The sequence below is a fragment of the Lactuca sativa genome, chromosome 1 (genome assembly GCF_002870075.4).
Source record: "Lactuca sativa cultivar Salinas chromosome 1, Lsat_Salinas_v11, whole genome shotgun sequence".
Classification (NCBI taxonomy): Eukaryota; Viridiplantae; Streptophyta; class Magnoliopsida; order Asterales; family Asteraceae; genus Lactuca; species Lactuca sativa.
The window spans coordinates 51467159-51492915 of NC_056623.2; positions in this window are offsets into that span (position 1 = coordinate 51467159).

Genomic DNA, 25757 nt, shown 5'->3' on the forward strand with positions numbered 1-25757 from the left:
TTGCTTCTAGACTAGATCACCTTTAACTCAAAAGTCTCAAAAGTGCACAAAATACACGATAAACTAGATCCAAGGGCGGATCCAAGGGGATCCCGGGGTAGCTCGGGATACCCCTCAAAATTTTTTCGGTAGTCTAATTTTTGTTTAAGTATCCCTAAAAAAAATCGGTATAGTGTATATATATGCATCCCTACACTTAGAAACACAAACAAACAGTTGGTCTGCTGGTTAAGGTGTTGGCTTATTCAAGCAAAGGTCTCGAGATCTATTCTTGCTTCTTACATATTCTTTGTTTATGTTTGTTTTATTTTCCCAGCCATTCTATCCCACATCGCTAAACACATGTTGTAAACTCAACCATTTTGTTCTATTATATAAACCTGTTATGCTCATGCTTTATTTGATATCTACTTTGAGTCCCACATCGATTCAAGTATCAAAATATACTTCAACTTCATGTTTGTATAACAAAACTTGAGGTTGACTAAGGATTTGATTAAGATTTGGGTTTAAAATCGAAACCGAACCGGGGAAACCCAAGTACCCCGGGAAAAAAATTAGGTTACCCTAAAAAAAATTGGGATACCCCTTTACTTTGATCCTGGCTCCGCCACTGACTAGATCTAACACAAAAGACCATCATGGTGAGAGCTTTTTACCTCAAAAGGCTTGCAAATGAGTAGAAAATTCTACATCTACAAGCTAGAGCTATCCCCTCAAGTGTTTCTCTTCTTCTTCTCCTTTACAAACCACCAACAAACACTCTTTCAAGCTCAAAACTCACCAAAAGCTCTAGGGTTTCGATTTCAGGAAAAAGGGAGATGGAAACTGTTCTAAAATGTCCAAGGGGTGATATAATGATGCTTAAATAGGGCGCAAACTCTAAAAATCAGGGATTGCCCAAACCATGCGTATGCCCAACGCACTCCCATGTATGCCCATGCCCCATCGTATGTGGGTGATGCCCGCGACCAATTTATATCTAGTACACTAACTGTACTCATAGAGTACGACCCGCGTACTAACTAGGGGACCAAATGAAAGGAATTTGCATTAAATGGGTAAAAGGGAACTTACCAAAACTTGAGTTGTTACATGTGCACAATCACACCTTCACTTTCCCACGATCCTCTGAAGTACATGCAACAATAAACTGAAATCGTAAGCACGAAGTCTAGTAAGTTTCCCCCAAAGTACCACCACACGACATAGCAACAATAACATGCATACATGAGCCTTCAACATGACTGGACCACCTCGCAAGCCTACAGACTATCTGGACCGCTCTCAGAGCCTTCAGCATGACTAGACCGCCTTGCAAGTCTTCAGTCTATCCAGACCGCCCTGGGTGTCTTGGTCTTTAGCACAAAGCAGGACCGCCTCAACGTATCCCAACATAATATGCATAACATAACATTACCAATCAATAACAACATATACAAGTAGTCATACAAATCTAATAGATCACTACAGCATAGCAACATCCTATATACTGGGGTACAGATCTAACAAATCACTACATCATAACAACATCCTATACACCGGGATACAGATATAACAAATCACTACAACATCGCAACATCCTATATATACCAGGATACATATCTAACATATCACTACAGCATAGCAACATCTTATATACCAGGATAAAAATCTAATAGATCACTATAGCATAGCAACATCTTATATACCAGGATACATATATAATAGATCACTACAACATAGCAACATGTGGTAAACCAAGATATCAATCCAATGGGTTGGCCTTGGTGCCTTTGACCCATAAGTACAATAAGGAAAACTTACCTCATGGTCTGACGAATATCTGAACAATATATTGCTCCGAATACCGGCTCTACAGGTCACCTATTCAACATATAGAGACCAAGGCTTAACTATAGCTCGAAATACCCAAAATACCCTTAAGTCAAACTTGGTCAACCCTGGTCTAAGTCAAAGTCAACGATCAAGGTCCAAAAGACAATATCCCTTCCCAACGGAGTATACCCTGTGTACCAAAAGAGTACTCCTAACGTACTATGATGTTGACCAAAAAGTGGGGTGCTGACCACGTACGCGCATCATACCTCTAGGTACACCCAACGTATGCTGCCTTGTCCCAAACTTCATTAAGACCTTATTCCATTAAGCCCTTCCGTCCAAAACTCAGATCCAAGCCCAAAATGATGTCCCAAGTCATAAAGTTTCCAACTTTATGACTTTGCATGGCTATTAGGTGCTTAATATCCAAAACCTCATGTTCTTAACCCAATATGTAACGCCTGTGTTTCTGGGCTTGTCATTAATGTTGATGTAATAGTCTAGGTTAATCTTTGTAACCCGTTTTGAAATAATAGAAATATATTATTTGAGTATTATGTGTTTTGTGCTTAACTGTGTGACTTAATTGAATTAAGTATGAAAATAAGCGTCAAAATGAAATATTAGATAAAGCCGATATCTATGGATAATGTTGTGGTAGTTGAAACGAGGTTTCCGAATATATAAAGAATGCCGAAATCCGAGTTATAACGAAGAAGTTATGATCTGTCGAAGTTTCGCGACAGAACCAACACGACGCTGAAAGATGTAAAAAGTGAATTTACGTTAGAGCGATATTTAGCCCTAGTGATCTAAACTAATGTTGTAGAGTTCATTAAACCGAGAGCGTGCATAAAAAGAATGCCCAAATCTGACTTCGTATGAGAAAGTTATGATTTTTCTAAGTTTCAGCTTAACAGTATGTAGTCCGAAACTCGAATTTGAGATCGAGTGATTTTTGGTCAAAGAAATATAAACGAGCATCGAAGATCTCGTTGTTAGTAGTGCAATGGTGAAAAGACAGACGAAAACGGATGTCGGATGAAGAAGTTATGAAATTGTAACGGAGTTTTCCTGTCCCGGCCTACTAAAAATAATATAATAAAAATAAAGTCGAAATCAGCCGACGAAGTCTAAATGAAAGTTGTAGAGTATAGTCTCACCTACCCGTGGATATAAAGAACTTCAAAAACGAAGCTCGTATGCGAAAGTTACACAATTTAGAAGTTTGATAAATCGAGTTACGCTGAGCGTAATTTGGGTATGCCCAGCGTACTCGGATGCATGAACCGCCTCAGCTGCAACTGGCCTGACCAATACTCGAGTGCCATACGAATGCAATGACGTCGCGTACGCCCAGTGTACCTGTATTTACACCTAACGTAAATCGAGGATCCAGCCTCCTATAAATAGAAGTCGAGTGCTACCGAGTTTTTGTGCTAGAATTCTTCTTTCTCTCTCGTTTTTGCATTGTTTTTCGTGCAAAAAATATCCCGAAGCCCTGATATTAATACCGAGCCCCGAAGCAAGTCCCGAAGCCCCGAAGATCCTAAGAAGTGCAATTCCCGAGCCGAAGCTCTGCCCACGAGAAACCAATTTTTGTGAAGATCTTCCAGATCTATCGAAGAATACTACTTCTACAAGCCGTAGTGCTGTCCGATCATCTTCTGATCAAGTGAGTGTGTAGTTACTTTCTTCTAACGCATAATTATGAAGTATTTTATATGAAATACGTGTTATGTGTATATTTTGTTGTTATATGTGTGAATGTATATTCACTTTCTTCTATCTCATAGATATGATTTATTCTCTATGAAATACGTGTTATGTGTGTGTCTCATCTGTTGTTTGGAATATGTATTGAATGAGAATGCTATACAGGTTTTAAACTATGTATATAATATATATATATTTTTATCTACTAATATGAAGGGTAGAACATGGGTCGATAGTTGATGTGTGATAAACAGATGAGAGGCCTCGATGTTGTTGTTGTTGATCTAGTTATTTAGCGGAGTATGGATAACGACCACAGACTCTTTCTAGACAGTCCTGTGGAACGCTAACAGACTCATAACCTGTAGGTGTTGTGAACGATGTGTTCACCGGTGTACTCTATCTCCCTCCTGGTTGCCTTAGGACTTTTATTGCTGAGGAAACCCCTCGCGGTAAAGTCCATCCCGATGGAATTCCTAGATTAGGTCCCTTATAATAGATGTTGTTTTAGGGACGTAAAGTGAGGATAACAGGAATGAGTAATCGGGTTATTGTTGGTTGGTAAAATGTAATATAATTGTTTATTGTGGGTTGAAAACCCTATATGCTCACCAGACTCCCAAGCCCGACCCACTCAGTTTTGTTGTATTACAGGTAGTTGCGCGAGAGTATAAGATGGATGAATAATCAAGTTGTTTTGTTTATAGGCCTGTAGTTGTATATAACTGTTGTAAAGCTTATAATCTACCGTTTATGCTTTTGTGTCTGTATCGGAACATGACATCCCGAGTTTTGATTATATAATGAAAATACAATTCTTTGTGAAATGTTTTGGTAAATATTATTTTATCATATTTTGTTTTTTGGGAACAAATTCCGCAACTCTTTTAAATTAAAAGGATTTACTCTGAAATTATTTTAAAAGCATAACTTAAAACGGTATTTTTTGGCCGAGATTTTGGGGATGTCATACAATAAGACCATCTAACACATGCATAGGTTAAAAACAACACTCAAGATCATATTTTTATGCACAACAACACTCTGAAATGTCCAAAAAGGACCGCTCAAATGACTTAGAGTAACCCATACTCCAAAATGCCAAGCTAATGAGACCAAAATGTTCACAACTTTAGGGCTAACAAGATCTTAAACAAATCATCATCAACTTCAGAGCTTTTTACATTAAAATGATGTCAAATGGTGATGAGATTCTGGATCTAATGTGTCTTACTCTTCCAAGGTGGTCCTCTCTTCTTCCCCTTCCTTATTAATCACCAAAAGTACCCATAAATGCTCAAGAACACTCTCAAGGTGGATTAGGGTTCTAGATGGACGAAATGGCAAGTAGAGGTTGAAGAGGAAATGAGAAATGATGAGTTAATGATGTTTATATATGGACAAAACCCTAAAAATTAGGGTTTGAGGATCCTTCATGTACGACCTGCGTACGCGGTGTACGCCCAGCATACTAAGACCCGCACACGTACACCCAACGTAACAAGCCTTGGCCTGAGTTTACGAAAATGCCACTAAGGGCCAAAATGCAATCTATTCTCATACTAAGGGGTTTAAATGTAAATACTTGAAAATCGAGATGTTACAATTAAAACCGTCATATTACAAAACATTTTCTAGTTTGACCACGATAACAACTTTTTATATTTTTTTGTTAAAGACAATTTTTTATATTTTTTTTGTTAAACACAATATTTTCTCCGTAGAAAAAAACTGTTGAAATTAGAAAAAGTTAAACATAATATTTTGTTGGATTTTTCTTTCATATATATATTTTTTACAATTTTGTTCTTTTTATGTGTATTGTATTTGTTTAAACAACCCAACTTTTATAAGATAAAAATAGTTCATATGTGAGTTTTTTCGGTTTATATGGCATTTCTATATGACGTAAGATAAGATGCGTACTTTTTAGATTATTTGACATCGAAATATTTTGATTTCTTTTGAAAATATATGTAAATTTTAAAAAGAAAATCTAACAAAATTCCTTCATTAACAATACTTTTTTTCTGATTTTATTATTTTTTTCTAACAAAAAAATACTTTCTTTTTACAAAATAAAATATGATGTCTAAATTCTAAACCAATAATATAAAATCGCAACAACCGTGTTTGATTATTTTTCATATATAGGTATTTTCTTTTAACAAAATAAAATGTGCTGTGTAAATAATATTTTCAAATTATTTTTGTTTTCCTTCAATGTTTAGACTAAAGCGTGTATGCTGCATTGCTATTCTGTCAGGATACGAAAATTGTTGGCTGTATATTTCTATAATAGCCCATATATTCCTTTTTCTCTTTTATAGTGTTATACCCAATTTTTTTCACAAGTAATTAATCCACCCCATTGAAGATAATGATCTCTCTGGTCAGGTCCCCTTAACTTCCCCTAGTTACTCCACTTTGCTTTAATTTCCAAGCTTACTTTCCTCTACCTCCAGTCACTGCTATTTTCAACCCATTAATTTCAGTCTCTCGAATTCTCTTTTACACTGCATATACAATCATACTTCCAAGGAAGCCAACAAGAAGAACCGATTTAGTGAAGCTCAGCCATCACACAACCAACAATAATGGTCAGCACTAGACGTGATACTCGGTCCACTAAAAAAGTTTCAGAATCGTCTTCTCTACTACAAAGAAACTTGTCCCTTGTTAAAACCGAAGAACCACAGCTTGATGATCCCACACAAAATTCTAGTAAAAGAGTAGGAGAGACGACGTCTGCAGCAAGCAAAAGAAGCTCGGCATGTCTTGATACGCAACCAACACTCAAGACCGAAGATCCTTATACGGTGATGCAAACGGACATTCCTGCTGAGAAGAAGACACCCGAGGGTTCTCATGGAGCTGTAGATTTATGGCGTGGGATTGCTGTGGGTAGGGAGGTGAAAGAGCTTCTCGAGGCTGTTGAGCACTGCTACCCACACACATTTCAACGGGTTCAAATTCGTGTTACACGGTTTTGGTTGGGTAATTTGAATGAACTCCATGTAGCCATAAAACGTTTCATGGAGTCATCCGTGGATGTACTGATGGAGGAGGAGATAACCGGCTTTCATCAAGATTTTAAAGACTTGGAGAGTTTAGGATTCGATCTCACGTGGGCCCACAAGAGGCTAAACATGGTTGCTAGGCTCAAGTTTGGAAACGAGCCTTTACATAAAGAGTTCATGGCCTTAGAACAATCGTTAGGGCCGCTGAAGGAAAGGGTTGATGGAACAAGGAAACAGTTACTGGAATTTCATAATATGTATAGGAAGGCAAGTTCAGAATATGAAGATGCTACAAAAGCTCGAAACAAGAAAGCAGAGGAGGTGGCACAAGAGTTTGGACCGGACTTTGATCGCATATTAAAGGATCGTCTTGGTTTTGGTATGCTGCCAGGTTACTAGCTAACTCCTTAACTCGCATTAATTGCTTAATGTAGCTATTGGATTTTGAGGCACAATGAAAAAAAAATATTTGAAATGTCCATTATAATCCATGTTATTAAAATCATGATTCTGATCGTAAGATCTTATGATCCGATCCAGATAAATCGATTTCAATCATACGAGATTTTTTTTTTGGGGGAGATCGAAGTAGGAATACGTTACTTTTTCATTTTAATATTGTCTTGGACTCATTAAGTACAATATGAATCCTACAAAACCACTTTTGAATTGATTATTGTTAAATAATGTATTAAAGATGTATTTTTCATGTTCAAACCACTTATTATAAACTGAATGGTTAACTAATAGCCGAAAATATAATTTTTATGTTTTAAAATGCTCTTGGTAGGATTTTACAATCACGATCTTGTAAAGAAAAAAACGAACTTATATAAAATTCCGATCTTGAGCACTTTAATTATAACATTTCATGGATTTTAGCGAATCCATATGTATTGGAATGGAAAATTTTATATGAAAATGAGTTTGGTTATAGACGGATGGAATTTGAGTCCATCTAATTCCATTAAAATCTATGTTTAAAGGTATCAAACATATTTGGGGACAGTGAAAGGATTTAAAATTTATCAATTTACATAAAAGATTAATAATTTGAATGCAAAAGTTTTATAACATATTTCACAAAATAAGTAGAAATCTTTGAATATATATATATATATATATATATATATATATATATATATATATATATATATATATATATATATATATATATATATATATATATATATAGGAGTAGGATCAAATGAGAACACCAAAAAGGTTGAGAACGCGAGAACAAGTATATTTATTTGTGATTCCATGTATTCATTTGTGGAGAAATGATAAATTTTCACGTCTTTAATTTCAATTGAAGAGAAAAAGCATATTCAGGTTGATTGTGCGTAAAAATTTATCATTTATCCACAAATGAATACATGGAATCATAAAAGAATATATCTGTTCTCGCGTTCTCAACCTTTTAAGTGTTCTCATTTGATCATTTCCCTATATATATATATATATATATATATATATATATATATATATATATAGGGTTAGGTTATATTGTTTCCAGTAACTATTGTGTGTCAGAATGCACAGATTTGGACCATCGGATGAATAGAATCAACAATCATGATACGAGGGTCTATGATATTACAATAGGGTAACATGTATCATATAATCACACAATTTTTATCAAAAGGGTATTTTGGACAATTAACTACATTTATAAAAGGAAATTTTCGGATTTTTAGGAATGATTAATTCTCCTAATTTAAAAAAATCTGAATTTTTTAATTAATTCAATTTCAATTTTTACCGATTTTATTCTATCAGAATATTTTTTTTGTTAGAATGATACTCTTTCAGAATTGTATTCTAATAGAATATTACTGAAGAAAAACAAAATTCATGAATAAGATGTTCAAATAACAAACATTCTAATATATTCTTATACATCCGAACTTAAATACAAATTCATACATATTCTTACAGACTAAAAGTCTTATACATTTTAATATAGTTATAAAAATTCTAAAAGAATATAAACAAAAATGAATAACATTCTTAAAAAAAATAACAACATTCCGCTAGAGTACTATCATGTGCCATGTTTTCTTCTTGAATTCTGAAAGAATATTGTTGTTTTTGGATGTTGAATCTTGAAATTCTGAAAGAATATTGTTGTTTTTCTTCATTCTTTGAGAATGAAGTATCATATATCTTTTTTCATAAGTTTCCTCATCATTCCTGCATCATCCTAACAACTGCACCTTAAGCATACAAATAATTAATTGCAATTCTTTCAGAATACAACAAAAATATTCTTACAGAATAAACTATTCTTGCAGAATAAAATATAATCATTTTACTTGGAACAAGGGGAAAAAAGTTAATAGAAAACTCAAGTAAGGATCAAAATTGCAAGAAAAAACTTTTTGGAATCAAAATTGCAAGAAATCAGCTAAAGTCAGGGACCACTTTTGTAATTTACTCTAATAACAACAGAACATCACCTGCTGAGCAGCAACTTCCCTAGATGGAAATGAACATGTTCTTTCCTATCTCTGAAATTTTACTTGATACTTCCCAATGAAAATCACCAGTGTAAAGCATGTTCCCAAAATCACCACAGAATAGATACATAACTGCACCTGCCACATACAAAAAGAATAACTCGAATCAAAGAAACAACAAACCTTTTGAATATAAATGTTACATATCAATCTATACAAGAAACTCAAGAACTTGCATCAGTTACATATTTGACATATGCAGGGAGATATGGAAGGAAAGGATAAAGTTGCTAAATTTTTGGATTCAAGTAGTGCTTGAAGCAGTTCCAGTTACAGTTTATTCGAAAAAACCTTCAATCTATCAACAAGCAAAACTTTTCAATTTATCTGTCAAAGAAATGTCAAAATGAAAACTGTCAAAAGTTCAAGCATATTAAACAAGAGCTTTGAGACGAAAAAACCAAAATCAAAATCAATTATACCTCAACTAGTAAATCATCCTGCCCAAACAAAATGGTCCAGACTCCAGAATACATTACCATGTTATTTAGTTGCATAGTTCACCACTGATAACTTTTAATTGGAAGTCAAAGTATAAATCAAGCACTCATTCAATAATGAACAGAATGTATTGAGAAATTGAAATCAAAAAAGTGACGAGCAATGAATTGAATCAAATCCAAATCAGACTAACCGGGGCAATGATTGGCATCAATGGCTATAACTTCAACCCTAGTTTCCAAGCCAGACCACAGTGAAACCAAAGATAACGAGTACCATTGTCCAATTTCGAGAACTCGAAGCAATGAGAGATCGAAACCGGAGAATTTGGGGGAGAAAAGCTTAGCAGTGATGGAAGAACAAAATAGTGGACCTTTCTTCCAACGAGAAGACAAGCCAGCGGTATGATCGGCGTGAAGATGAGTTAAGAAATAAACCTGACTGCCTTCAGACCAACGATCGATTGATTGTAGAAGAAGAAGCAGAAGTCGTGGATTAGAAACAATGATGAGTTAGATTTAGGGCTAGGTTAAGTAGTTGGTCAAAGAGATTTTTATGGTAATTCTCATTAATTAAGGGATTTTATTTTAATTATCATTCTAAAGTTACATAATTACCCTTATTCCATTTTTTAATTATTTAATTATTCCTCAATTCCTATTGGTGCATTAATGCACACAATAGTTGCTATAAACATTTGAATATATATATATATATATATATATATATATATATATATATATATATATATATATATATATGCCTTTCTTCTTCTCAAAAAGTTACTAACTAGAAATTTTAAACATATATGCACTCATACACAAAACATATTATTGTGGTTTCTTCAGGGTAGCATAAGAGCCTCACGAACTAAACACCAAAAAGAAATGCCTCAATTAAAAACAGAAAATAGACATGCGAAAAACATGTGAATTTCACACACATATACACAAACTTTTTGCTCTGTTTTCGGGTAGCAATATTTTTAATCTATTTTTGTGAACGTATTATTATGTAAATTGATTATGAGATTGACCAAAAATTGTATCTTAAATCCTCCAACGCTGCACTATCTTTGCCATTCGTTCCTTACCAATTGTAAGTGATCTTGGATTTCTCGGTTGTGTGCCTATGCTTAACCCACAAAGTTTTTTTTCCCAACAAATGAAACCGTAAACCCAATTTCCTTAGACAAAATCAGTCAAAGTAATTAAATTATGGCCACTTGTTAATAACAAAACTGTCATCATTGTTAGAAATTAGGCAAGAAGCCAACCAAGAATACCAAATTCAAAGCTCCCAGCATTTTTAATTCATCATTCTTCCTCGAATCAAGTTCCTAACGTGCTTCTAAAGAACAAACAACTAAGAGATCGATTGTGATCATTGTACATTGATTACTACATTAATTTGAAACTTAATTTACGATTCATAAAAAAACCTAGAAGCAAATTACTTACCAATCGAATGATATGCATTTATGAGGTAGATAAGACACCAATATTTTTAGGTGCTTAAATGGGTTGTATTTCACCGGTTCACTGCCACAACCAACTTGAGCCGCCAAAATAGCCACATAGTGAAATATCCTATTTTGGCTTCATATTTTAAATATCATTACATAAGTAAGTTACTACTACATCACAGTGACATTCAAAATATCTCACGGTCATTTAATCATCAATCACTACTTGCACATGAATACATCATCGAGAATGGCTAGTGAGTAATACAAGGATTCACTGAGGTTTGTAGTCAAGGAATGACTCATACCTTGACATATGAGGTGTTCCCAAATCATTAGCTTGTTTTCTGTTCTTTGAATGTGTAAACTGTTCCAGAAAATCCTATATTTTCTGATGTATATGAAAAGTAGTTTTAGTTACATAAAATCGTTCTGTTTGTAAACCATTGTTCTATATTTGTATGCCTTTGTAAAACCTGTAAAAGTGAGTGTGCCTGGCTCCACCAGTTGTTATTGTAAACTTTAATGTAATACTGTAAATTGTATCTTTGTAAACTAGTACTTTTAAAATGTACTCATGTTTAGTTAATTATACATTAACCGTATTGATAATATCTTTTTAATGAGTTAATATAACCATAATATGACTAGATGGCCTGAAACAAGGCTTTGAAGGCGTCAAAGCTGTTGATAACAATTGTCACTCGTAGGCGCGTATGCCAGACCGTAGCTAGCAGTCTAAGTGTGGGGTTGTCAATCCCATATAGATCTATACACACTTGTTTCGATCCCCGAATGGAGATTCTAGTTATAATATCAGGACTTTAACTTTGTTGTTTAAATAAAGAAACAACCTGAATCTACTGTCTCATAAAAAGCATATAGACGTTACGTGTATAATAGCAGTGAAAATCCAATCATTCTGAATAAATGATTGATAGTATGCTACTGGTTTAGTATACTTGAAATGTATTTGTAAAATGTATACCCTTGATTAGTTTTGAATCAAACCCTTGTTCTTTTAAAAATAGTGTACTCTAGTATACTTGAATTGTGAGTTAGTGTTCTTTGAATCATAAATTATACATATTATAATTTATATGTACTTTCTGAATTAATAGTAATTGTTCATGAATGCAACCCCTTGCTCGACATGTTATAAAGGGTATTGAAACTGAATGAAATCACTTTTATATTTATATACATATACAAATAGATATAACTAAATTTTAAACGACATTCAAACAAGTAACCGATACTCTAAGCCCACACCCAAATAAGGAAAAGGAAATAAAGTGAGGTATCAGTCCTAAGCCTTTTAAATCTTATATATATATATATATATATATATATATATATATATATATATATATATATATATGATTTTTAGGGAAAAATATACGTTTATAAAATAATTTAAAGAGGTTAACATTTTGAAATACTTTTGGTGACTTGATGTCATTTTAACACAATTTGAAACCATTTGATTTGAAGATATTTGAAATCCATTTTGGTGAGATATTTTGAAACCATTTGTTTGTAACACAAAATCATTGTGTTAGACTTGTATCCCCCCCCCCCCCCCCCTTAAAACTGTAAAAACTATGAAAATACGGGGAGTATGAACTCACCTTTTGTGAGTGGTATGATTGATGATTAGATATAGGATAGCAAGTTTTTCAAGTGAAATCTCGAAGCACAAACGAGTCCTATTTAGCATATTATGATATAATTATGTATAAATTTAGTATTCATAATCATATAGGTATATAGGAAACAACCTATGGTGTAAGAAACACTTACCGAAGAAGTGTTAGAATCGAAAATAGAAGGCTGATATGTGTTCATGGCCCATATGGGTGTTCACGACCCAATGTTCTTGATGAATGAAGAACACCTGAAGATCCTAAGCAAGTTTCTAAGAAGATCCAAAGGTTTTGGGCGGGTGTTCTTCGTGTTCCTTGCGTGTTCTTCGTGAAAACTAGTGAAATTAACGGGTTTCAGACTAGAATAAGAAGATTGAAGAATGTTTTTGAAATGATAACAAGATCAAGAAATGATACCTGTTAGATCCTATGAAGAACTAGTGATTATTGCGTGAATATGATGAGAATGGATGAGTTTAGCATGTTCTTGAGGAGAGAGGGTGTTCTCGCTGATGATACTTGAGAGAAAAGGGTTGAATTTTCGTTTGAAAGTGTAGAAATCAATTAAAATCAGCCAAAACATATATATATATATATATATATATATATATATATATATATATATATATATATATATATATATCTATATATATATATATATATATATATATATATGGAAGGGGTTCATGGTCCGAAATGGTTCACGGTCGTGAACCTCGTATACGGCCCGAAGCCTGACCTCGGCCTTGGTTCACGGTCCGAATGGAAAGGAGAAGAAAGGTGGTGCGAAGTTTTTCGAATCCAACTTATTCCCGTTTTAAACACCTAATATTCTTAGGGTTTTAACATGCAAAGGTTATTATTCTAACCTTAATAAAAATCCAAACAATAAAGAGGACTTTAGTAGACCCAAGTTTGACTTTGGTTGACTTTACAAGTGGAAAATAACGGGATTTTACATCGTTGTTTTGGATAATTAGGTGTTTGATAACTTGCTTTGTGAAACTTGCTTTTGGAAAATTAAAAATGAAAATTATGGTCTACGATTTGAGGTGTTACAATTTGGTATCAGATCCCTGGTTTGAGGGGTTTAGATAAACCTCAGGGTGATTTCAAACTCAAACTAAGGATTTGGAAAAGTTTTATAAAAACTCAACAAGTAAATGAAGATTTTTACAGGAGAAAAACCCAGTGAAGCAGTGTGTACAATCAACCAGAGCTCGAGCGGTAGTTTCCTAAAATACCTCAATTTATAATTGATGGGTTTTGGCCAAAAGAACATCCTATGTGCTCATGCAAACCCTAATGCTTAGATCTAGGTTTCTCTATTGTACATGCAATGTATCCAAGACTTACAATCTTAGATCTAACATATTATAAACTGAAATTAGGGTTTAGAGAATTACCTTTGATTGTTATGTAGCAATAACAATCTCAAATCCTCCTTGTAATGGCTTTAGAAAGCTTAGAGTCACAATTGTCACTCCTCTAATGGCTCACAAACACCAAGAGCAAGAGGATGAAGTATAAGGAGAGAGGAGGCTGCCCAAAACGTCCAGAAACCCTAGTGGAACTCTTAGCCACGTTTTTGGGGCTTAAGGGTACTATATATATGTAGGCTATTAGGTTTTCAACTAGGAAACCCTAATCTGACTACTTAAGCCCTAAGCAGCCCATGGACCCTTTTAGAATATCCCTTGGACGATTTCTAATGGGTTTCCCCATAGAATTTCGTCCAACCTATTATTCCAAGGTGATCCATAGTCCAAATGCAATTATCTTATAATTACAGTTCCAGTCCCTTAAGTTTAATTAATCTCTTTTAGTCACAAAATTAATTATCAATTAATTCTTGACTAATATTAATTAAACAATATGATTTCTCCTTTAATATATTATTCTCATAATATGTTAATAAATCATAATTAATCTTCTCTCTCCATAATTCATCCTATCAAGTTGCTTTGGTGAAGGCAACCCAAAAGGACCATGCACAATCAGGTCAAGTACATACCAAAATAGTTATGGACTTAGACACTAATCCAACAGTATCCCACTTGGATAAGTCTAATAACTATTCTACGTATGACTTCAGATCCTGATCTGCAATCGTAGCTTTCAAAAGCCGCTGTCAACTCTGATCTTATCAGATACGCGTCCTTTAGATAAGGGATCATATATTCCTCCATTCTAGATATCGTATAGACTGAGACATGGATTTAAATCATTCTTTCTGTCTATGTGTTGTTTCTTGATTTCTGATTTATGACGACTGACAACAAACTATAATTGAACACATCAAATTAGTCCCAGCTTGGCCAAGCGCTTAGGATGTCATCACTAAATCATCAAAGGGCCCACATATATCGCTTTCATCCTACTTTGGATAAAAGGAACGGATAAACTTTGATTCAATGCTTGCTTGCACTCACTCACCGAATCACACACAACAATATGTTTTATGACACCAAGTTACTGGTACGTTTACATATTATCAATGTGTAACCGACTCGCAAGATACAACTCACACATCTCGGTTTCAAGAATATAAGATGTTATCGTCTCACCAATCACTCGTGATAAAATCCATGAAGTGATCCAAGTGAGCGTGGGTTTAATCCAATGCTCAAACTCATATTCATAAGCACTCATGAACGTTGCAACAAACATTTGCTTATGTCTAATACACTTTAGATAATCCACACACCAATTCACGACAGTCTTCATTCATATCTACTTCTAACATATGAACAACTATAGTCCGTTCGAATAATTTGATTATTCTGAAATAATTTAATTATTCAGGAAGTCAAAACATGCAAAGTGAAACACAAGAATAATACTAATCCCATATGGCCCCAAACTCTGGGTATAAATAAACATTTTATTTAAACACCATATTGATTACTCATTATTTGTTGTTTCAGGTAATCAACTTCTTACTTGAATTATAACAACAATTGTCCCATGCTCTCAGCATGCATACTATGTTTACTTATGGTCCTTACTTTGCGAAATAGATCAAATGAACACATTTCCAATCATACTCATTTCACAACTCCCAATCCTTATCATAAGTATAAGAATATCAAATTCTTGCCACTTATATAATATGCTAGATTCTAACATTTTATGCAATGATCCTTTCGTAAAGTCATAGCTCAAAATCCTCAAGACTTGGCCAATATCTATCAGAAACAATTCTATAGATATGATGTCTCTCACTCAAAGTACATTCCTTTGAACATCCTTCTTGCATAAAAGTTTCTAATCTAGACATAGATTCTCAATATCCAACTCCCAATATGGAAACATTTCCATATTTGCCATATGAGAACTCATTCATAATAGAATCTTATCTATTCATAATAATGTCGATATGGTCCATCCAATACCATACTTCCAACAACTCACAAGCAACCAATCTTCAGCGAACTTTGGATCGTCCTTTGATAGTTGTTTAATTATTTTAGTCAAAACCGATTCTAGTCCTTTTTCCCTCTTAATGCGCTAGACATTTGGAAAATTTTAGAATGGTCAAATATTATATCATTTGCAATCGATCCTATACCCGAAGCGTATGGAACGCGATGCATAATGTCTTACATAAAGATATGATACTTTATCAATCTTCTGCCATAATATTTTATGTGTCACGTTCTCATAATTCGAACTATGAAGAGGGATGCCATAATCATAATCGAAATTTGAGAACACACTATGTATCCTTGACTAAATTTATTAAAATTCCACAATCTAAGCCTTTAGATTTGAAATGAAGCATAATATTCTCTCCCTTAATTATAGCAAAAAAACATCTCTTCAACCCCTGCAACCTTGCAAAGTGAAATTTTGTTTTTCTATAATTAATATTGCCAACTTGCAACACTTAAATAATAATCATGCTCCCACTAACATGATGATTATATTCATTCCAACATAACCCTTATGCTCCCACTAGCTTTGACACTTATTTAGGAACCAACTAAACTTCTATGAATCAATACTTATTGACTTCCAAAGTTCATTGTTTCTAATACGATATGCTTCGATAAACCTTTATCTAAGCTTCTCAAAATCACACACCTTTCCTTAGACAGCTCATATGTGTGTCTAAACTAATTCAGAACTTATCTTACTTAGTCATAAATGTTCATACTAATTGCCAAATCTCACAATTCGAACTATGAAAAAAAAGGATGCCGTAATCATAATTGAATTTGAGAACGCAATTTACATAGTTGCTATCTCCTTAAAATCTCTCTTAGTGAACGTGTTTCCTCACAATCATTTCCATGAAGGAGAGAAACCTTATGACACTTAGATTTTATGGTGTATGTGTTCCTATCCATGTGAATTTGCCATTACCATAATCGAAAGATAATGTTTGTGGCAAATTCAACCTCTTATGGACAGAACTTGTCCATTCTTAATTTCTTGCCATCATGGGTCCCACCATTGCTTCCAAGTTATCTAGCAGCTCACCTATGCCAGTCAATGTAGTTTCATTGAACAAGGTGTTTGCCTTATGCATTCTATTGAGAACTCATAGAACTCATATGCATAATCACTCAACTGGATTGGCATAGAAATAAAACTTTGTCAACACGATAGATTACTATCCTCAAGTCGTGTGCTAGTGTTTAACAATAGGTTTACTCTTGATTAGTTCTCGAAACTTTTCAAGATCATTTAGACTCCCACTGACCTTTTGACATATAAGATTCTCTTATCAAGAAACATTTCTTGATAAACAAATATCCAAGAGTTAGTGTGTGTCTATATCAAGACAAAACATTGCACACATTTGGTTTTAGTTGGTCCTTGTCTTCTACAAGACATCACAACTTACCAATTTTAAACATGCAAGATAAAGAAAAACAATTTTCTACTTCACATTTGATGAGTGTATATCACTCAATTCGTAATCTTGTAATACGATTCTAAGACTTGTTTTTGGAACGAAGTGTGACTCATCCTTTTGATTTAACCATTTCAACAATTTCCGATTCGTCTTCTTAGCCATACTAGTGCACTAAGATGTCCTTAGAGGATCAATTGTGATACGGTTCTTAATCATTAAGACGATCACAAAATCCGATACAAAAGTACTCTCCCTTTTTCTTAGATTTAAGAAACTTTTTATCTTTCTGCCTTCATTGATTCTTCTTATTCATTCTGCCATTCATTGAAACCTTTTCAACGATTCAGAATTCTACTTAATCTTGTAAGCATAACCACATTTACTAGACTTTTAGTAAATTATGGCGAATAGTTTTATTGTTATTTGCGGTGGACTTGACTAGTGCACAACATTGTGTTCTATTCCTTTAGTCCTTTACTTGACTCACATACCTGTGTGATCAAGGAATTAGTCTTAATCTCCTACGTACCAAGATTTCCATACATCACATGATTCAAATCATACGATTCCAAGTTTCTGTCCAATTGAAACCTGGGTGATGGGAATCTTTTCTTACTTAGAAAATTTTGACACTACCATAAATAACATAACTAAGAATCTCATCCATTTACACAAACATCAATTTTTCACAACGATTTCATTGCAAGGATATACATAAATAAGATAAATCAAAATTTATTTTATTCATAAAAGCAGCGGAAAACATGTCCTTACAATGCAAAATCAACTGAAAATCTATGTAATTAAATATTCCTAACAACTCTATCATAACTTTTTAGGCTCAAAATCTGATCTTCGAATCCATGCGATCGTGATCCATTTCTTCGTGATCAGTCTCATCTTGCTCTTCCATCAAGCTTCCTCTCTTTTCATTGATCCTGCAAAACATTCAAATGTAATCTTATCACATTATGTATTAAGAATCAATGAATAGGAACTTAATGGAGTTAGATAGTGGATTTTACCTGAAATAGAGCCAAACGTCTTGACTCTCCCATCTCTTAGATCTCTCAAGTAGACTGGGCAGCCTCGTCTCCAATGCCACTTCTCTTGGCAATAAAAGCAAATTGACTCTTTTGGAACAGCACATGGAACTACTTCAGACTTTGCCTTTCTCTTATGATCAAACTTTTCGACCATGGCATGCCTTTCGTTGCCATTGCCTATATCCATAGAGGTCTGGAAGCCAGATCCACCAATCAACCTTGCTTTTCCAGTGCGCCAAATCATTGTTGATTCAGCAGTAATAAGCATATAGGTGAGATCGATGAGGGTCACGTCGTGGTTCATCATATAGTACTCTCTTACGAACTCACTATATGAGTCAGGAAGCGACTAAAGAACCCAGTCAACAGCCAGCTCCTCACAGACAACGGATCCCAACATTCTTAACTTATCAATGTGTGACTTCATCTCTAAGACGTGTGCACACACTGACTTTCCTTCGTCATGTCTACTTGCCAAAAGGGCTTGAGTGAACTTGAACTTTTCAAGCCTTTGAACTTGTGGGTAAGGGAGAACAATAGGAGGAGGTGGAGGAAGTGAAGCATGATCTCGTGTTCCTCGATCAAATCGTGGAATATCATCTTCATGTGGAAAGCTTGTTCCACGGGATTTGGGAAGACCATAGTTGTCATACTTTGACATCTACAAAACGGGAGAAAATCCAAGTTAGTTGATTGATTGAGTCCTTAATAAATCACCCAAATGAGATATTAAGGCTAGGACCCAACACAATATTCCACAACTTGGGAGAGAGATGCCGTAACCCAAATTGCAAAACATTTGAAGGTAAGTGAATGACGATTCACTAATTTTCCACCATGAAAAATGAAAAAGAGATTAAGTTTTAAATGTATTCAAAAACTCCTAGATCCTTTGAGATTCATTGAACTTTTCAATGGCATGTTTAAATCTCGATATGCCCCTCGATTTGTGACTGGGATGCCGAGGATCACAAAACAGGGTGTGAATAACCATGCAAACTTACATGGTGCCCCCAATGTTACAATCACCTATTCGATGTGCCGGTTAACCACACACGTTACACCGAACTATAACAAACATTAAGTCACCCTTTGCTACCTTTGCTTAGAACCATTTAGTGTGTCGGTTAACCACAGACGCTCCACTAATGTCTTCGCAAGGGTAAACAGTGTAATTTCATGGAATTGCATCAATTTCAATTTTGCCTAAAGTAACTAAGATTGAGAATTTTGTATAAAACATTTAGTTACTTTATACTTCATTATACTTTTAATGGAAAGGGTTTGCCCTATCCTACCCGTTCGGCTAACGACCCTCCACCAATCAAGGAAGCGGTGGGTGAGAGTGGACACCCATTAAACGGCCATTTTATAGGCCATAACCTTATACCCCCTCCCCCCTTATATATCGGCTTCGTGAATGAGGCCTACTAACGGTAAGACTAGCAGTTTAAGTTATACATATATAATATTAGACTTTTAATGTTATATATAGTATAAGGGTGTATTTTACACTTTTAAAATACTAGGTGGTCTAATTGAATAAACTATACTTTTAATTTAATTAAATGTAAACCATATCACTATGAATTTATTAACTCTCTTTTAATTATACACTTAATTAATTTAATAAAACCATAAGGGTGCAATTTGAACTTTTCAAAACTTAGGGTTTTAGAATTTAACATTTTAAAAAATTGAACTTTTTTAATTAAAGTTTAAATTCCAAAACTTGAGGGCAAGTTTTGAAACATTTCAAATCATTAGGGTTTAGAATTTAAATATTTCAAAATCAAACCTTTTAATCAAAAATTTAAATTCCAAAACTTGAGGGAAAGTTTTGAAACTTTTCAAAACACAAAGGATCAAATATCAAATAATTTAAATTAAACAATTTAATTTAATGATTATCTAAATTTGACCTAGTCAATATTACTTGCAAGACAATTTACCAATTTAATTCAAATAATCAATTATTATTATATAAGGAAATTATCATTCAATCAAATGGTAATTATCTTTTGATTGGTCAAGGATATACTCAAATATATGACAAAATTCGAATATTAATAACCCAAAGTAATTAAGGCAAGTATCCTCAAGCAAAACAGCAAGAAATCCCGAAATCTGCTCTAATTGATGCTCGAACTCGTCGAGTTCCACTATGAACTTGCCGAGTTGAAGCTACTCGCCGAGTCCACAATGGAACTCGTCGAGTTCATCAGTCAGGGGCACAAAAAAAAAACGATTTTAAAGCTTGAAAAAATAATCAAGAAATTAATACAATAGAAACCAATCATGGCTCTGATACCACTGATTGGTTTTAGCCATAAGAACATCCTATGTGCTCATGCAAACCCTAAAGCTTGGATCTAGGTTTCTCTATTGTACATGCAATTCATCCCAGAGTTTAAACCCTAGTTCTAGCATGTAATAATCAATATTAACATAAGAATGGGGTTTAGATCTTACCTTGATTGTTATGTAGCAACAAAAATCTCAAATCCTCCTTGTAATGGCTTTAGAAAGCTTAGAGTCACAAGTGTCACTCCTCTAATGGCTCACAAACACCAAGAGCAAGAGGATGAAGAATGAGAAGAGAGGAGGCACCCAAAAACGTGTTGAAACCCTAAGGAGACTCTTAGCCACGTTTTTGGTGCCCTAGGGATCCTTAAATAGTGAGACTATTAGGGTTATCTAACAAGGAAACCCTAATTTGACTGCTTAGGCCCTAAGCAGCCCATGGGCTCCCTCCTTAGAGGCCTTGGACGATTTCTAATGGGTTTCCCCATAGAATTCGTCCACTCCATCCTCTATGGAGTCCATTAGCCCAATATTCAACTATCATACAATTGACAGTTTTAGTCCCTTAAGTTTAATTATTATCTTTTAGCCACAAAATTAATTCTTAATTAATTATTGACCAATATTAATTAAACAACATGATTTCTCCTTTAATATATTATTCTCATAATATATTAATAAATCATAATTATTCCTCTCTCTCCATAATTCATCATATCAAGTTGCTTTGGTGAAGGCAACCCAAAAGGACCATGACCATCGGGTCAAGTACATACCAAAATAGTTATGGACTTAGACACTAATCCAACAATTCCCTATGGCTCATGCATGAGTATCATAGCTTAGAGCGTGTTGGAAGTTAAAGTTTGTTGCATTGGGTCCTTCCTAGCAATGCAAAGGCTTAAAGTCGACGACTTTATGGATTAAGACACCTTAGGATAGTCAGATCTGAATTTGGGTTAGTTGTCTTAAAGGATTAAGACACAAAGTTGGTGAAAGTGGAATCAGACAAAGTGCGTTGGTCGTACTCATGGCTACTCCCCGTTTAGCCCGTTCCATCCCCGATGTGTCACTATTCGCATTGTATGCACCACATAAGGAAGTGTACGCCCAGCGTACGCACTGGGTGGTTGACTTTTCCTGGACTTTTGACTTTTGGTCAAGATTTAGGGTTTTTGACCATGAGAAGGGAAAAATCGTTTTTTTTTTTTTTTTTTGCCTTTAGAGGACTTATTTATGGGATTTGGACTCGTGAGTTGAGCTTGGATCTTAAATCTTAATTAGGGTTAATTATTTCGTTGACTTGGCGGAGTCTAGTTTTGGAAATTCGGGAGTGAGATTTACTTGTAGTCAGTATAAGGTGAGTCTCCTCACTTATTCTTACCTATGTGGTAGAATAGTTGTATTTATGATGACCAGCAGGGTCTACTATTATTCTGTATGATGTTGTTATGTGTGACTGAGATTGCAGATAGTCTTCAGGGTTGCTGATAACCCATAGGGTGTGTTGTTACCCACAGGGACAACTGATAACCCATATATATATTTATCTATGTTGTGTTGTATGTGATATCTTGAGGAAGTCACTAAGCTTCGTGCTTACAGTTGTTGATTATGTGTTTCTGGTACTTTTGAGGACCTCTCAAAGGCAAATGTATGATTGTACACACTCGCTGAGAGGATCGTTACCGGGACAGTTTGAGAAAGTCTGATATTTTGTGATAATGGTTGTTTTGGATAATTATGTGTTTGATAACTTGGTTTATGAAACTTGTTTCTGGTAAATTAAAAATGAAAAATGTGGTCTACAATTTGAGGTCTTACAATCACAGAGTCATCAAGCAAATAAAGGCATAACTGAAAGTTGTCATGAAGACAATCATCATACTACATCATAAACTAGTGGGCCAACATTGGTGACTTCGACCCACGGATACAGTGAAGGAAACTCACCTTAATTGTTGAAACCACTAGATAAATGCTCGGACTGCTAATCCGGAAAATCCCCGCTTTAATCACATAAAATACCAATTAATAATTAGGCCATAAACCATAAATAAGAACCTCATTAATATATCCAACTCCCAGAGTAAAAAACCATTTTACCCTTTCCTCACTTGGCCCAATAACCATAGCCCAACCCAATGACTCCAAAAGCCCAATATGATCCTAATTCCTAACGGAGGCTCAAAGTCCATTATGGGACCAAATCCAATAAGGCCCAAAGCCTAATAATATCCCCGAGACAGAAAGACCATTGGCCTAACAAGGCCCAAAACCCTACTAGTCCACATATGGCCCAAATAGAAAAAGTCAACGTTGCGGAGTACACCCTGCGTACTCATACTTACGCCCAACGTACGTTGCTTTAGCCAATACGTGCTGCGTACGAGCTGAGTATGCCCAACTTACTCCGTAGTGGCCCAAGACTTGCCATTAAGTGCTTAAATGGTTAAGACACTAAGTCAAATTCTCGGATCTGATTCTAAATGATGTCTTAACACATAAAGTTGGTAACTTTACTTCTTTTTATGTCTTAATGGGACCCAACAGTTGTTTTTATCCATCTATATTCATAATAGGAACACCAACTCTTACATGGTTCATCCAAACTAATCAAGATGACATTTTTATGCACTAACAACTCCATAACTGCTAAGATTCAACATTCTAAGCTCTTGGAGAAGCCCATACTCACAAGGATGACTAAAGGGACCAAAATATTCCCAAAACAAGCCCTAGACCATATCTAACATGAAGAGTTACCAAGATAGAAACTTTATACCTTCAAATGCTAGAAAAAGGAATGAAGACTCTAGATCTAATATCTCCACCCCAACCAATGCTTGAACACCAAGCTCCTTCCTCTTCAAAGTGAGCAAAAACACCAAAAGTTAACCACCAAAGTGCTAGAACACCCAAGAACAAGCTAAGGTTTCGTATTTAGGGTTTAATGGGATGGAGGCTAGAGAAAATAGGGTTTGAACATAAGTTAATGACTTTAAATAGGGTCCAAGACCCTAAATTAGGGTCTGCGCCTGAATGGAGTACGCCCTGCATACTCCAAGCCAGGCGCGATCTATACGAGTTAGTACGCCCGACATACATGTAACGCCCTGTTTATTTAAATAAATTAAGAAATGTAAGTCCCAGACTGATTTGTGAAGAATTTTAGAAGTTGAGGGTTAAAAGTGTAAGTTCCAAACTAGATTTGTAAGTTTTTATGAAGGCAGGGAGTAATTGGTAATTTATGGGACTTCATTTGAAGAGATTATGGAAGATAGGGGGGTGTTTGGTAATTTACGTACCTAAGTTGTAATGGATTTTAATATTCAGGGTTTAAATTGTAAATTTTGGACTCGTTTGAAAGAAAATAAGGAATGAGGGATTGATTATGTTAATATGGGGATATGTTTTAAGGTACCGGGTATATAAGGTTACCACCTCCGTAACCCTAACCCTATCGTTCTTGGATTGAGTCGTCACCCTCTTCACCTTGTGACTCCCCAGCCACCACCTCCCTTCTACTCACGATTCCAATCAATCCAGGTCGCCATCTGCTGCCGGTGACACCGTGAGCAACAAGGACCAAACGAGACCGGGCTTCGAGCTGTACATAGCAGACCATCGAGACCGGTCGAACGAAGCAACAATGGTTAGAGTTTGTAGAAGCTACCTTCGTTGTGGAACCGTAAACCACCATAAACGCCGCTCCTTTGCCGTCTAACGCCTCAACAGCTTCACCATCGGAGACTTCATGTGCATCGGAGAATCGCCGAAATTGAGGAATATCGGTGGCATTCGTCACTGTGCGATTCGTAAGCCATCAGAGAGCTTTCAATCGGATCATCGCTTCCCATTTACACCATCTTCTTCGTTCTTTTGGTGGCCTGACGTCGTGAACATCGAATGAGATCGATGGTGTGTCTTGGCCATCGTTTTTGGGTTCCGGTCATTGCATGCCACTTGTAGTGGCTGAGTTAGGGAATGCTTCAGTCTTCAGATTGTATTTTTCAAGTATGTGTGGTGTTTACTCGGCTGGGAAACAAGGAACCGCCGCCACCACCGTGAGGTGGTGGCTGTTGTTGCAAGACCACTCCTGTCACCACCAAGAGGGTGGAGGTGCAACTATTCCGGGAAAGACTTATATGTGGGTGTGTTTTCTGTGGAAGTGTTGTGTGTAGTCAGAATCCTCGGGAAGAGCCACCGCCACCACGTGTCGCCGTCGGCCGTCATTAGGTTGTCGTCTATGTGTGTTTGTATTAGTGTGTGTGTGTGTGATTATTTGGGGTTTTAGCATTGTAAAATGTAACCAGAAAGAAAAATAGTGAAAAGAAACTCAAACCACCACCGTAGGGTGGTGGTTGCTGCCACCGACCGTCGTATCGGGTGGCGGTGTGCCTTGTTGGATCGTGACTAGTTTGGGACGTTTGGACGAGGGACTAAAACCCTAATGGGCCCAATGAAGCCTAATGGGCTTATTGAAAACCCTAATGGGTCTAATGGACCCTAAGTGACCTAAAGCCCCAACAAATTGATAAATGGGCTAGTATTTAGGTTGGAAAAACCATAATGCCAATAAAACCCTAATTGTGGGAATCGTTTGGGACACACACGAGAATTAATTATTAACCATAAATAATAATTAATAATCATTGGCAAACTAGCTTAAGGAAATAATGGACTTAATGGATTAAGTAAGAAACACTTAACCCTAATCATCATTTCATGTGAAAGCCCTAATCTCACTCGGGCCTTGAATTGGGCCTTATTATTGGGTTGTGGCGATTGTACTATTGGTGGGCCATCCAAGAACAAGTTAATGGACCAAACTAATTAGATGAGATTTAGGATAAGACCCATGTGAGGACTTGGCCCAATTTGGAAAATTGGGCCATAGATGGGCCATAAT